Source organism: Gossypium hirsutum, chromosome A08 (genome assembly GCF_007990345.1).
Source record: "Gossypium hirsutum isolate 1008001.06 chromosome A08, Gossypium_hirsutum_v2.1, whole genome shotgun sequence".
Lineage (NCBI taxonomy): Eukaryota > Viridiplantae > Streptophyta > Magnoliopsida > Malvales > Malvaceae > Gossypium > Gossypium hirsutum.
Window position 1 is genome coordinate 26,409,027 of NC_053431.1, and position 14,777 is coordinate 26,423,803.

General features: G+C 34.5%; 2 non-coding genes and 1 pseudogene across 2 annotated transcripts; 2 read left to right on the top strand and 1 right to left on the bottom strand.

The window, feature by feature from the left end:
- The first annotated feature begins 318 nt into the window (after positions 1-318).
- On the top strand, positions 319-425 carry LOC121205949 (small nucleolar RNA R71). The gene has a single exon (XR_005901023.1). It is a non-coding gene; the product is annotated as a small nucleolar RNA R71 (small nucleolar RNA).
- Positions 426-5,813: 5,388 nt separating this feature from the next.
- Positions 5,814-9,313, top strand: LOC107946577 (mRNA cap guanine-N7 methyltransferase 2-like; annotated as a pseudogene).
- Positions 9,314-13,863: 4,550 nt separating this feature from the next.
- Positions 13,864-13,970, bottom strand: LOC121205343 (small nucleolar RNA R71). Its single transcript, XR_005900424.1, has one exon. It is a non-coding gene; the product is annotated as a small nucleolar RNA R71 (small nucleolar RNA).
- Positions 13,971-14,777: the final 807 nt, after the last annotated feature.

Consider the following 14,777-nt stretch of genomic DNA (forward strand, 5'->3'; position numbering starts at 1 on the left):
GCTCCTCCTCCATTCGTCTCGCACCTTATTACTAGATGTACCTAAGTAGGACCAAGTAAACCATCAATCTTTTTATTTAGAAGTTCTACCTGGTTTGACAGCATAGTAACCGAATCGACATTATAAACACCTACTGTTTTAGTTGGCTTAGTCCTTATGACTTTCCACTAATAGTTATTCCGTGACATCTCTTCAATAAACTCATAAGCATTTTCAAGTGTTTTATTATTTATGGTTCCGTCAGCAGCTACGTCAACCATTTGTCGAGTCGAAGTATTCAGGCCATTATGGAATGTTTGAACCTGTAGCCAAAGCGGTAACCCATGATGAGGGCACCTTCTAAGTAAGTCCTTATATCTCTCCCATGTATCGTAAAGAGTTTCTAAGTCCATCTGCACAAACGAAGAAATATCATTACGTAATTTGGCCGTTTTAGCTGGCGAAAAATATTTTAATAGAAATTTTTCGGTCATTTGTTCCTAAGTAGTGATTGACCCTCGTGGTAACGAGTTCAACCACTGTTTAGCTTTGTTTCTCAATGAAAAAGGGAATAACCAAAGAAAATGGCATCGTTAGAAACACCATTAATTTTAAATGTATCATAGAATTCCAGGAAATTTGCCAAATGAGTGTTCGGATCCTCATCCTGCAAACCATCAAACTAAACAAATTGTTGTATCATTTGAATAGTGTTAGGTTTTAGTTCAAAATTATTTGCAGCAATAGCAGGCCTAACTATACTTGACTCAGTTACTGTTAAAATAGGTTTAGCATAATCATACATAGTACGAGGAGCAGGATTCTGATTTGCTAGTTCAATGTGTACCGCAGGAGGTAGCTGATTGTCTTGGTTTTCAGCCATTTCTTCGGTTGGGGGTTGAGTATCGTTCTCTTACTCGTTCTCTATGTATCTTAAGCTTCGTCTTATTTCTCTTTGGCTTCTGCGAACTGTGTGATCAATTTCTTCGTCAAAAAAAGTGGTCCTGACGAGTTTCTACTAGTCATAAACTATAAAAACCTATCAAGAGAAAGAAAAACTAAATTAATAAATAATAAAATTAAAATTAAAATTAAATTGCAAGAAAAATAAATGGCTAAAGTAATAAAAATTGAGCGTTCCTAATATCTTAGTTCCTCGGCAACGGCCCCAAAAACTTGATTGTGTTTTCGTGTGACAGGTTTTAAATATTTATAAAGAATCGTTCTTGAAACTAACTAGTATCACAATGTAGGCAAGTGTACTTATCGAACAGTAGTATAGTTTTAGCAAGACCGGATTGTCAAACCCAAAGGAACTAAAAGTACTAGTAATGACTGTCTTTTTATTATCTAGCCTAAGAATAAGGGGGTTTTGTTTTAACTAACTAATTATCTAAACTAAGAATTCACTGAAAGTAGAATTGAGGAATTACTTTTGGAAAACAATTGAATTAAGACAATACCTAAGGAAAAATCTACCTAGACTTTCCTTGTTATTCTAGCTCTGAATCGGACGATTTATTCATTTAACTTGTCCTGTAGAGATCCCTAAGTTATGTTATTATCCCTATTCAGGACTAATAACGTCTAATCCCTAAATTGAATAATTGAGACTTTTCTCTAATTAACACCCTAGGGTTGCATTAACTCGATCTATAGATCCCCTTATTAGGTTTCACCCTAATCCGGCAAAATCTTGTCACCCTCTGTATAGGCGCGCTATCAACTCTGCTTAATTATGACAATTGTACTCTTAGACAGAGTCTATTCCTCCTCTAAATAAGAGCTTATCTTGAATTAGTATCTTGGGATATCAAAACAAGAATTAAGAACACATAATTAAGACTAAGTTAAATATTTATCATACAATTCAGAAAATAATAACAAGATTCATCTTAGGTTTCATTCCCCATAGGTATTTAGGGGATTTAGTTCATAACTAAAAAGGAAAACATCTCAGAAGAATAATGAATACAAAACATAAAGAAAACCCAAAACTCCTGAAGGGAAATTGAGGGGAGATCTTCAATCTTGATGGTGAATCTGGCTTCTGAGATGGATCAAATGGCTTCCCTTGAGCAGTTCCCTGCCTCCTTCTCTCTGTGTCTTGCTTCCCTCCTTTAGGATGTATTTATAGACTTTAGAATGCCTAAAAGCCCTAAAAATTAGCCTTTTTCGAATTGAACTCAACTTGGCCTCAGTAGGGACACACCCGTGTGACACGTCCGTGTGAGTCGTGCTTCGATTCTGCCAAGTTGACACGGCCGTGTGGTCTACCCGTGTAAGGAAGTCCAGGCCGTGTTGATTTTGTACTTTGGCCCATTTTCTCCGTTTCTGGCTCGTTTCTCGTTTCTTTCGCTCTCCTATGCTCACCTAAGTATAAAACATGAATTTATGGCATTAGGACCTCGAATTCACCAATTTTAAGGAAAAATCATCCATAAAATGCGTTAAGCATGGGGTAAAAATATGTATAAATTGCGGTTTATCAAAGATACTGAAATTTGGCCATAAAGGCAAGTTAAGTCCGTATTTCATTGGGCCGTATAAGGTTATTGAAAGGATAGGGCTAGTAGCATATCAGTTAGCTTTGCTGATATAGTTAGAAAGAATTCACAATGTGTTTTATGTGTCGATGTTGTGACGATATCGTTCTGATCCTTCATATGTGATTTCTCCATCAGAGATTGAGATTCGACCGGATATGATGTATGGTGAAGAACCAATCAAGATCTTAGTTCGGGAAGCTAAACAGTTGAGAAATAAAAGTATAGCCCTACTGAAAGTTTTCTGGCAACGACATGGGGTCGAAGAGGCTATGTGGAAACCCAAGGAGGCTATGAGAAAACAGTACCCGAACCTATTTTCTAGTAAGAATTTCGGGGATGAAAATCCCTAAAGGGGGAGAGTTCTAATAGCCCAATTTTGGGCCTAGTTGGAATGATGGTTTCGAGACCATGAATCTGACGTAGAAAAACTTATTTTTATTACATTTTCATGGTCTACAGTTTTACGAAATGATTTTGTGAAAATTTCATTCGAAAATTTTGAAGTTTGAGCACTAAATTTAGCAAAAAGGCCTAAATTATAAAGAGTGCAAAAATTCAGTTCTACATGCTAGAGGTGTCTAATTGTTACGAAATTTTAAATTGAAGGTCCTTAGATTTTAATTAGACCATTTTACTTTAAGTTGGACAAAAATAGGCATGAGGTAAGAGAATTTTAGTGTTTTGAGAAAAGGGCATTTTGGTCATTTGGTAATTAAATGAATTAAAAACCAAAAATCAAGCCAAAAATTTAGTCCATCTTCTTTATTCTTGGCTGAATTTTGCAAGGAAATAGCTAGAATTTTTCCACTTTTCAAGCTTGATTATCAAGAGAAACAAGGTTCGGACCTAATCGGGGGAAAAATAAAGTATTTGACGATTAGGTCCATTTCCTAGTAATTTTTGTACCGAGGTAAGTTCTTATGTAAATAGTGCATTGTTATAATTATGTTTTAGATCCTTTACTATTGTATGAATTATGATTGACCATTGAGCATGTTCAACAAAGTTACGATTAGCGTGAAATCTTGGTTGAACCTTAGGAATAGATAGGATACAAATGTCATGACATTAGGATACAAATCTGGGATATGGCATCATTATGAGATTTCGTGTAAGACCATATCTAGAATATGGCATCGATATGAGATTTCGTGTAAGATCATAGTTGGGCTATTGGCATCAATACGAGATCCCATGTAAGACCATATCTGGGATATTGCATTGGTGTGGTACTATATGTGTGAGATACCCAAGTATCCTTTACTATTCCAAGTGGTTCAACGGGAAATGCAATGAGAATATCAAAGTTGTGAAAAACTATGGTATGTTGTAAATTGGTACAGGTATGTACATAAAACTCATGTTTAATGAGCTCGATATGTGATGAATCCCTCGTTAGGGTTGTGAATGAGTAAGTTTGATTATGAGATTTATAATGACATTTATGTTAATTCAAGTTAATTGTATGTTAAATGTGATTTTATAATGCTTATTATTTGCATGGGAACTTACTAAGCTATATAGCTTACTCCCCTTTCTTTTCCCTTATCTTATAGTGTCACCAAGCCAGCTCTAGGATCGGAGATTATCGGAGATCCAGTCACACTATCAATTTAATATTTTGGGTACCAATGATTTTAATATTTTGAGTTATGGCATGTATAGGGACTTGGTCATTTTGTTATGTGTCATAATTAAATTGGCCTAATGTGTTGGCCTATATTGGTTGATAATTTATTTTGTAAATGGCCATATGGTGTTGGCTAATATTGGTTTAAGTATATATATAAATATGCATGTGATAATGTTTTCATGGATGTGGGAACACTATAGCAAAACAGGTTTTTAGTGGCGTTTTTAGCGGCGTTTGAATGAAAAATGCCGCTAAAGAAAGAGCATTAGCGGCGCTTTTTAAAAACGCCGCTAAAGATTGAGTTTTAGCGGCGCTTTTTTAAAAACGCCTCTATATGTACACCTTTAGAGGCGCATTTTAGAAAACGCCGCTAATGCTTGATCTTTAGTGGCATTTTTTGAAAAGCACCACAAAAGAATTTTTTAAAACGCCGTTGTTTTGTATTGAGCTTTTAGTTGCTTTAGCGGCGCTTTTTAAAAATGCCGCTAAAGATCGAGTATTAGCGGCACTTTTTTAAGAAACGCTGCTATAAGTACACTTTTAGCGGCGCTTGCGGCATTTTTTAAAAACCGCAACAAAAAATGAAAAAATTAAAATATTATTATTTAAAAGTTAAATGTTTTCTTATATAATTGTAAAAGAGATATTATTAATTTTAAAATATTGAATTGATTATAATTATAGTTTAGAGTTTATGGTATATGGTTAAGGGTTTAATGTTTATGAGTTACTATTTAAGGCTTATGGATTATGGGTTTAGGGATTATGGTTTAATGGTTGGGGTTTAAGGTTTAGGTGTTAAGGGTTAAGGGTTAAGGGTTAGGGGTTTAGGGTTCAAGATTTATGTTTTAGGATCTATGATTTAGGGTTTAGGGATTAGGAGTTAAGGGTTTAGATTAATTAGTGTTTTTTAATTTATATGATAAATATTTTCTTATATAATTATAAAAGAGATAGTATTAATTTTAAAATCTTGAATTAATTATCATTATAGTTTAGGGTGTATGGTTTAGGGTTTAAAGTGTATGAGTTACTATTTTAAGGTTTATGGATTATGAATTATGGGTTTAGGGATTATGGTTTATGGTTTAAGGGTTAGGGTTTAAGGTTTAGAAGTTGGGGGTTAAGGGGATGGGATTATGAGTTTAGGGTTTAAGATTTAGGGGTAGAGATTTAGGGTTTAGATTAATTAGTATTATTTAATTTATATATTAAACGATTTCTTATATAATTGTAAAAGAGATAATATTAATCTTAATATATTATAATTATAATTATAGTTTAAATTATTTAAGAGATAATAGATAAACTTTATATATATATTATTAAATATTAACTATCATAAGTTAATTATTATGGCTACCAAATTATAACAAATAAAAATAAATATGAAAACTAAGAGGTTAGTGGCTTTTTTTTAAAAAACGCCACAAAAAGCAAGGAATTAGAGGCGTTAAAATGCAGCAAAAAACACTACAGTTTAATTAAAACGGCGTCGTTTTCCTTTCTTAAATTTCATCTTCTTGTGTCATGCCTGACACTTAGCCATTTCCCCCAAAATCCCAAAATAGGTTTTCCCAAACACTTAGCCATTTCCAGTAAAACCCCAAAACAGATTTCCCCAATTCTCTATATTTCCCCTAATCCCTAAATTTCCCCCAAAATCACTAAGTTTTTTTTAATAGTACTTTGTTTAAGTAAAGCCCTTGGATTTAAAAAAAAATTAATATTTTTTCAGGTATTAGGGAAAGTGATTCGGCCAGGTATTTCAACATCTAGAGTTTCTGTCAATGTTGGAGAAGTGTTAAATATTCGAGTAATTCATGCTTATAGCTGATTTTTATTTGAATTTTAATCGATCTTATTTTTCTTTTATTTGTAATTGATGTGGAAGATGCTTGATTTGTTAAGCTTTGTCTCAGTAAATGCTGATATAAAGTAAGAAGATAGTAAAGAATGCAAGATTAACATTTTTTTTTTGTTTTTTTTCTTTTAATATATAAAGAACAATTAGTGAAATTGTAATTGCAATTCAAACTTAGTCCTGTCATTTTAAAGGTAAAAACCTTGCATTTTGTCATTAATTTATTACTTACTTTACGCTTGCTATTTTCACTTTTGGAAGCAATAATCAAATAGAAGCTGTTGTGTTTTTTTAATCATTTTGGATTTTTATTCATCATTCATCCAGTAGTAAATATTCTCGGAAGATTTGAATTTCATGTGTTTGAACAGATTCTATTACTTCAGCCTAGAGGAATTGCCCATGTCCCTAACTTTTCTCATCTCATTCTCCCAGGTAAATCTTTTGGGTGGTTTTGTTCTGATGTAGGCAAAATTTTGTTAGTTGCCTCTGTTATTGAATGAAATCTATTTCTTAATTATTACAGGTTGTTCTGTTGGTTTAGCAAAGACAAGGTTAGTTTGTTCTGAACTTCTAATGCACTTGTGGTAGGAATTCCACTATCACTCATTTATCATTAGTTCAGACTGTGAGGGTATGTGTTGACTGCTGTATTAATCTCAGGATATTTGTATGTCCAATTACTGTATGTATATATATTAATAGAAGGTCCATTTTGATGCAAAGTAGTCCATCTCATTGTTGTTTATCACGAAACTAGGTTAATTAGGGCAATTAGAAAAGGAAATTTTATGCTCATATACATACATATATTTTAAAGTTCTTTCAATCAATTTGCTGCTTCTCAGCACTTCTTTCCCCTGACAGCTTTTCTTATGTGCATGGATGTCTTTTCTAGCATTCAGTCAGAGACTATCATGCAAAAGTCATGCAGGGCTTTCTCTTCTGGAGACGGTATGATATTGATCAATTTCCTTAATGATATTTATTTTGCCGAGGCTTTTTATCATTTTTCTGTTATTGTTTTATTTTAAACCATTATTAAAACATGAGTGTGTTCTTTTGGTTAAGAATTTGTTTCCCATGCCTGAGAGGTGTTAATTTGATCACCTCATTACCTGAAATATACCTTTAACATCTAAATATTATCAAACCTGTTTTTTGGTTTGCAGTTGGGTAGCCCAAGGTGTCTGGTTAAGAGTTACTAGATCAGAGGCAATATGTGAAAATTGAAATCATTAATGTGATGAGTGATTTCCTTGTCCCTAGTAAGTCATTGGTAATCTTGCACTGGAAATTGAAACCAAGGGTTAAGGTCATGATAGGTTGGTTATTATTCTTGTGATTATATGTGACTGACAGTAAATGTTAAAAATGAATGTTAATTGCAGATGTTGTGTCATCTGGGATAAATGAAGTGAGGGAAGCATGGGAGAGTCAGCGCAAAAGCTTCACTTCTGAGTTCTTTGAGGCTGATCCTTGCACTGTGAGCTTCTTTTACTACACCCCATTTGGTCAATATGTTGATGTCTTTCCATGTGTGTATGAACATGTAGATGTGGAGCTATGCTTTCTATTTCCTTAGAAACTAGATGAAATTTCTTTGATTTTCTTTAGGTCTCTTTAAGAATGTGTACTTATTCTTGTCTTTTTTTTTCCTCTTCATCCGGAGTGTCTGTTTCAGTAATATTAGTATGAATTTTGCTGAGGATGCATTCTTCCTCATCTTATAGCACAAGTATATGCATTTTGTCGGTAAAGATGGAAATGGTTTTTTTTTGGTAGTTTATAGTGGAGGACTTGATCCATTCGTTACTTTGTGGTAAATGCTGAAACCATTTTGATTTATGTTTTTGATCTTTGAATGATGTTATCAGTGCTGTATACAGAGTTAGTGTTTATTTTTTGTTTCTGGATGGCATAAAAATGTTCTCTAAGTTATTTATTTGTGAAAAGAGAGAAAAAAAAGCTGCCCAGTCTTATCTAATGTTGTAATATTCTGGTAAAAGTGGCAGTTTAGCCTTTAACTTTTAAAAAGGTTGAATCTATTCAATGCTTTTCTCCTCTCCTGCCCTTGATTGCACATTCATTTGACAGGATAATTTGGAAACCCTGTTGCAAGAGAAGGACATTCAGGCTGATCTTGTCTGTTGCTTGCAGCATTTGCACGTATTTTATGTAGTTTAAGTTGTGAACATTGGGTTTTGATTTGTCATGTGAACAAATATGATGAATCTGAAGTGCATTTCTATTCATCTATTTGCAGTTAGGATTTGAAACTAAAGACAAAGCAAGGAGACTTCTAAGTAAAGTGTCATTTTTGTTGAAACCAGGGGGTTATTTTTTCGATATTATTACTGACTCATGGTATGAAATGATGATTGGCAAATACCGCTGTTTCTGAATTTTTGTATTTTCCTTTTTTTTCTTCTGGTTACTACTGCAACTGTTTCTGGGATTTGGTGATTGTGTAAACATTTTAGTGTGCTTTAGTTTCTATCTGGTTTGAAAATTCTTGTTATTATCAAGTTGATTATTTAATATGTCCCGATCAACAAACTTAATCATGTGCAGACTAGAAATTCAACTTAATATACATTCTGTTGATGTTAGAACACTTAATGTTTCGATAAAAATGAGTTGTATCACACTTGACCTTTACTATTTCGGCATGCTCTGCTCTCTCCTTGCACTTGCGCATGGGGTACACACACGTAATTTGCAAGCTCATTGTTGGGATCCATATACATTTTTACCAGCTTAATATAAGAGCAAGTGGAATCTACATTAGTGTCTGATGTGCATTTAAGGTATTGTTTTGTATTCTCTACATTCTCATAATTTAACTGTATATTGCTGTTCTGGATATCGTTTTGATGATTACTTTTTGTGTGGCAATGGCTCTTTTATGTTTTGACTAGTGGCAAATGGAACAGGAAAAACCAACTACACTAGATTGCGGTCCAAGAACAATTTGCAGAAGGCACATAATGACTAGCTCCTACCTCTACAAATGCTTGTGGGAGGCATTGCAGCAGCGAATAAGGATGATATTGATCAACATGCAGTTGACACCGTATGTGCCTTGAATCCGAATTTAGGTGTGACTTTTAGATATTTTTTGTGCAAAAAAGTATTAGAGTGCCCTATGTTTGTATGTTAGTTAAGCTGATTATAGATAGAACCTGCAGTAGGATCAACTAATTAGTTGATCAAAAACTACACCCTGTTTTGTAATCGTCTACTTGCATATTTTCATATACTTAATAATAATCTCGTGTCAACTAATTATTCTATTTTTTTTATTTAATTGTTTTGTTTCAACATTTTATTTTTATTTGAGTTGAAAGAAGAAAAATACGAATTGCAATTTTGACTTAGTTAATCAATTTAAATAATCAATGTTGATATTTCACATGGGAATGGATATTCAAATATTATATTTTACATGGTTATGATTTAAATCCTTATTTCATTTAAGTAACTTCATCATAATATCTTATTTTATTGATATCTTTATATTTAATCTAATTTTTATTATTTATTTTAGTTTTGATTCTAAATTTTTATTTTTATTTTAATATTTAAGATAACTTGAGTTTTAACTTTTGGATTTTAATTGTGTTATTAAATTATTATTTTAAATTCTAAATTTAAATTCATTAATTTTTGTATTTAGTTTTAAAGTTAAAATTTTAATAGAAAATTTAATTTGATAATGAATTTTAATAGAATTTTAATAGAAAATTTTTATATTTATATCATGGATATTATTCTTCTCAATATTTTGATAATGAATTTTAATTTTTTTTATATTTTTCATGACCTTTATAATATTTTATAGTATATATTTTTTTTAAAATTTGACGACCTTTAGCGGCGTTTATAGGAAAAGTGCCAGTAAAGGTCATGTTCTTTAGTGGCGTTTGTGGGAAAAGCGCTGCTAAAGGTCATGACATTTAGCGGCGTTTGTGGGAATGCGCCGCTAAAAGTCATGGGAAAAACGCCGCAAACGTTAGCGGCATTATCTATAGCGGCACTTTTTGCAGCGCTTGTAAAAACACCGTAAATAGTTTTAGCGGCGCTTAAAAGAGCCGCTAAAGGTCATGGGAAAAACGCAGCTAAAAGTTAGTTTTGCTGCAGTGGAAATTGCATGATTTGAGTTGAGATAAATGTGATGTTTGTGTATGATCAATGATACATATGAATGTAGTATTGATGTCTTGGTTGTGGCTGATTTGGTTGAATGCATATACTTGGAATGGTACTATGTTTTGTTGTGTAAGTTTGTGCATGGAAGGGTGATAATATGGCTTGGAAAATAGCCTTATTTTCAGGGTGTGTGTCTAGGCCGCGTGTGACACACGGCTTGCCCATGGGCATGTGTTATGGCCGGTCCCCTACACCTTAATTGTTACAAAACAAAATGCTCAGTATTGAGCACACGGGTAGAGACACTAACGTGTGTCTCAGCCGTGTGGACGACACAGGTGTGTGCCTTGGCCGTGTGAAGTCTGCAGCTATTTTATGAAAAATTATGAAAATTCAATCAACCACAGGGCCTAAACACACGTGCATGTGCCTTGGCCGTGTGACTTCAATTTGTTCATGGATGACAAACAAAGAGTTACACGGATTAGGGACACAGGCGTGTGTGACCACACGGCCTGCCCACACGGGCATGTGGCACTTAAAACATGAAAAATTTTCTAAGTGTTGTGAAAAATTTCAAAGTTCTCAGTTTAGTCTCGAATCGTTTCCAATGCATGTTTTGGGCCTCGTAGGTTAGTTATAGGGACAATATGAATGTTTATGAAAAGTTTTAAATTTGGATGGAAATTTACGTCTCAGTTTTGTATGTTTGCTTATGTTTAAGTCCGATAATGTCTCGTACCCTGTTTTAGCGTCGAATGCGTGTAAGGGGTGTTACATTCTTAACCAAAACTCATACTTGCTCAATTAGCGTAGAGCTTTTTCCCATAAAGTATTTGCAGAACCATTCTAAGATGTTCATCATGATCAACCTCAGTCTTAGAGTATACTAGAATATCGCTGATGAAAACCATGATGAACTGATCTAAATATAGCTAGAAAACTCAATTCATGAGATCCATGAATGCATCTGGAGCATTCGTCAAACTGAATGGCATGACAAGGAACTCGTAGTGCCCACAACGAGTCTTAAAAGCGGTCATATGCTCATTAACCTCTTTAACTTTTAACTGATGATACCTAGAATGAAGATTAATCTTCAATAATATAGATGCCCCACAAAATTGATCGAACAAGTCATCAATCTTTGGATGTGGGTGCCTATTCTTTACCATCAATTGATTCAACTGGCAGTAATCCACACACATCCTTATAGTTCTATCTTTCTTTTTCACGAAAAGAATCGGTGCTTCGCACAGAGACACACTAGGCCTAATGAACCTTCGACTGAGAAGTACTTGAAGCTGTACTTTCAATTTCATAAGCTCACTCGGTGCCATGCAGTAGAGAGCAATGGACATTTAAGTTGTTCCAGACAAAACCTCAATACCAAACTCAACCTCCCTATCGAACTAACTTTTCGGCTACTAGAGCGAAGGTTACATTGGAGAGGTAATCTCGACGCTCGCCAACCATAACAATCTCCACATCACTCTTGAATCTCAAAGTTACTTTCTTTGTAGTACAACCTAAACTGACTTAATGCTCCACAAGCCAATTCATACCTAGAATCAGATCAAACTTCCTGAATGGTAATTGATAAACCATAATTTATACATATTTTTATCCCATGCTTAGCACATTTATGGATGGTTTCTCCTTAGATTTGGTGAATTCGATGCTCCTAATTCTTTAATCTCATCTTTTATACTTAGCTGAGCATAGGAGAGTAAAAAGAGTGAGAAATGGGCTGAAAACAGAGAAAATGGACCCACATGGGAAATCAGCATGGCCTAGACTTCCTTACATGGGTAAGCTACACGACCGTGTCCACTTGGCAGGATCGAAGCACAACTTACACGGGTAGACTACAAGCCTTGCCTATTTAACAGCCTTGACCACGGGCTAGAGCAATCGCACACGGGTGTGTCCCTGTCGAGCCCAAGTATAGTCCTATTCGAAAAAGGCCACTTTTGAGGGCTCTTAGGCATTCTAAAGCCTATTTAAACACCTGATGAGACACTTAGAACACACACACAGAGTAGGAAGCAAGAAACTACTAGAAGAAAGCCGATTGATCCATCTCAGAAGCCAGATTATTCATCAAGACTGAAGATCTCCCTTCAATTTCCATTCAGGAGTTTTGGGTTTTCTTTATGTTTTGTATTCATTATTCTTCTGAGATGTTTTCTTTTATAATTCTGAATTAAACCCCCTAAATACCTAAGGGGAATGAAACCTAAGACAGATCTTGTTATTATTATCTGAATTGTATGATAAATATTTGACTTGTTCTTAATTATGTGTTCTTAATTCTTGTCTTAATATTCCAAGATATTGATTCAAGTTAATGCGCTTATTCAGGGGAGCAAAAGTTCCTGTCTAAGAGTAAATTTGTCATAATGAAGCGAAGTTGATCGCATGCCTAGAGATAGGGTGACAAGATTTTGCCAGATTAGGGTGAAACCTAATAAGGGGATCCATAGGTCGAGTTAATGCAACACTAGGGCGTTAATTAGAAAGAGATTTCAATTAATCAACCTAGGGTTAGACTTTATTAGTCTTGAGAGAGATAATAATATAACTTAGGGATTTCTACAGATCAAGTCAAATGAATAAATCGTCTGATTCAGAGTCAAATAACAAGTGAAGTCTAGGTGGATTTTTCCTTGGGTATTGTCTTAATCAATCAAGTTTTCCCAAAAGCTTTTCCCTAATTTTCTCTCCGTGCACTCTTAGTTTAGTTAATTAGTTTAGATAAACAAATCCCTTAATTTTTAGGCTAGATAATAAAAAGAAAGTAATTACTAGTACTCTTGGTTCCTTTGTGTTCGACAATCCGGTTTTGCTAAAGGTATACTATTGTTTGATAGGTACACTTGCCTTCATCGTGATAATAGTTAGTTTCAAGAACAATTAATTATAAATTTTTAAAACCTGTCTCGAATATCACGAATCAAGTTTTTGGCGCCGTTGCCGGGGAACTAAGATATTAGGAACACTTGATTTTTATTACTTTATCCATTTTACTTTATTTGCAATTTAAATTTTTATTTTCTTTTCTAATTTTTCTTTTAATTGCTCCTGGCAGGTTTTTATAGTGTATGACTAGAAGAAACTCATCGTGGCCATTACTATTTGATAGTGAGATCGATCGCACAGTTCGCAGAAACCGAATAGAAATAAGGCAAAACTTAAGATGCACAGAGGAAGAGCAAGAGGACGATACTTCAACTACAAATGAGGAGATGGCTGAAAACCAGGAAAATCTGCTACCTTCTGCGATTGCCGCTGATCCAGTAAATCAGAATCCTGCTCCGCGTACTATGTATGATTATGCTAAACCTTCTTTAACAGGAACTGAATCGAGCATAGTTAGTCCTGCTGCTGCCGCAAATAATTTTGAACTGAAACCTAACACCATTCAAATGATCCAACAGTTTGTTCAGTTTGATGGTTTGCAAGAGGAGGATCTAAACGCTCATTTGGCAAATTTTTTAGAGTTTTGCGACACTTTTAAAATCAATGGCGTTTCTGATGATGCCATTCGCCTTCAGTTATTCCCTTTTTCATTGAGGAACAAAGCTAAATAGTGGTTGAACTCGTTACCACGAGGGTCAATCACTACTTGGGAACAAATGACCAAAAAAATTTTATTAAAATATTTTCCGTCGGCTAAAACGACCAAATTACGTAATGATCTCTCCTCTTTTGTGCAGATGGATTTAGAAACACTCTATGACTCATGAGAGAGATACAAAGACCTTTTAAGAATGTGCCCTCACCATGGTTTACCACTCTGGCTACAGGTTCAAACATTTTACAATGGCTTGAATCCTTCGACTAGACAGATGATTGACGCAGCTGCAGAAGGAACTATCAATAATAAGACACTTGAGGATGCTTATTAATTTATAGAAGAGATGTCACTGAATAATTATTAGTGGCAAGTCATGAGGACAAAGTTGACGAAAGCAGTCGGCGTTTTTAACATTGATTCGGTCACCATGCTCTTTAATCAGGTAGAACTTTTGAATAGAAAAATTGACGGTTTTCTTGGTTTTTCATAGGTTCACCCAGTAATGCAATGCGAAACAAGAGGAGGAGGATCGAGCAATTTAGAATACCCACCCTATGGCCACAACATGGAGAATAAGAAATTAAATTATATGGGTAATAACCCTCGATCTCAAAATAATCCTTATAGTAATACTTACAATGCAGGATGGAGGAACCACCCAAATTTCTCATGGGGAGACCAAGGGAATCAGAGACCACCACTTCCAGGCTACCAACAACCACCCTACCAACAAGAGAAAAAGCCAAACCTTGAGGAGATGCTAACAAAATTCATCTCGGTGTCAGAAACTCATTTTTAGAATACCGAGACAGCATTTAAAAATCAACAAGCGACGATCCAAGGACTAGAAACTCAGATAGGACAGCTCGCCAAACTAATTTTTGAAAGACCACCAGGAAGTCTACCTAGTAACACTGAACCCAACCCAAAAGAGCACGTGAAAGAAGTTACACTAAGGAGTGGGAAAGTGTTAGCTGAATCTGAAAAGAAGCCACCACAAAAAGTTGAAAGAAAGGAGGT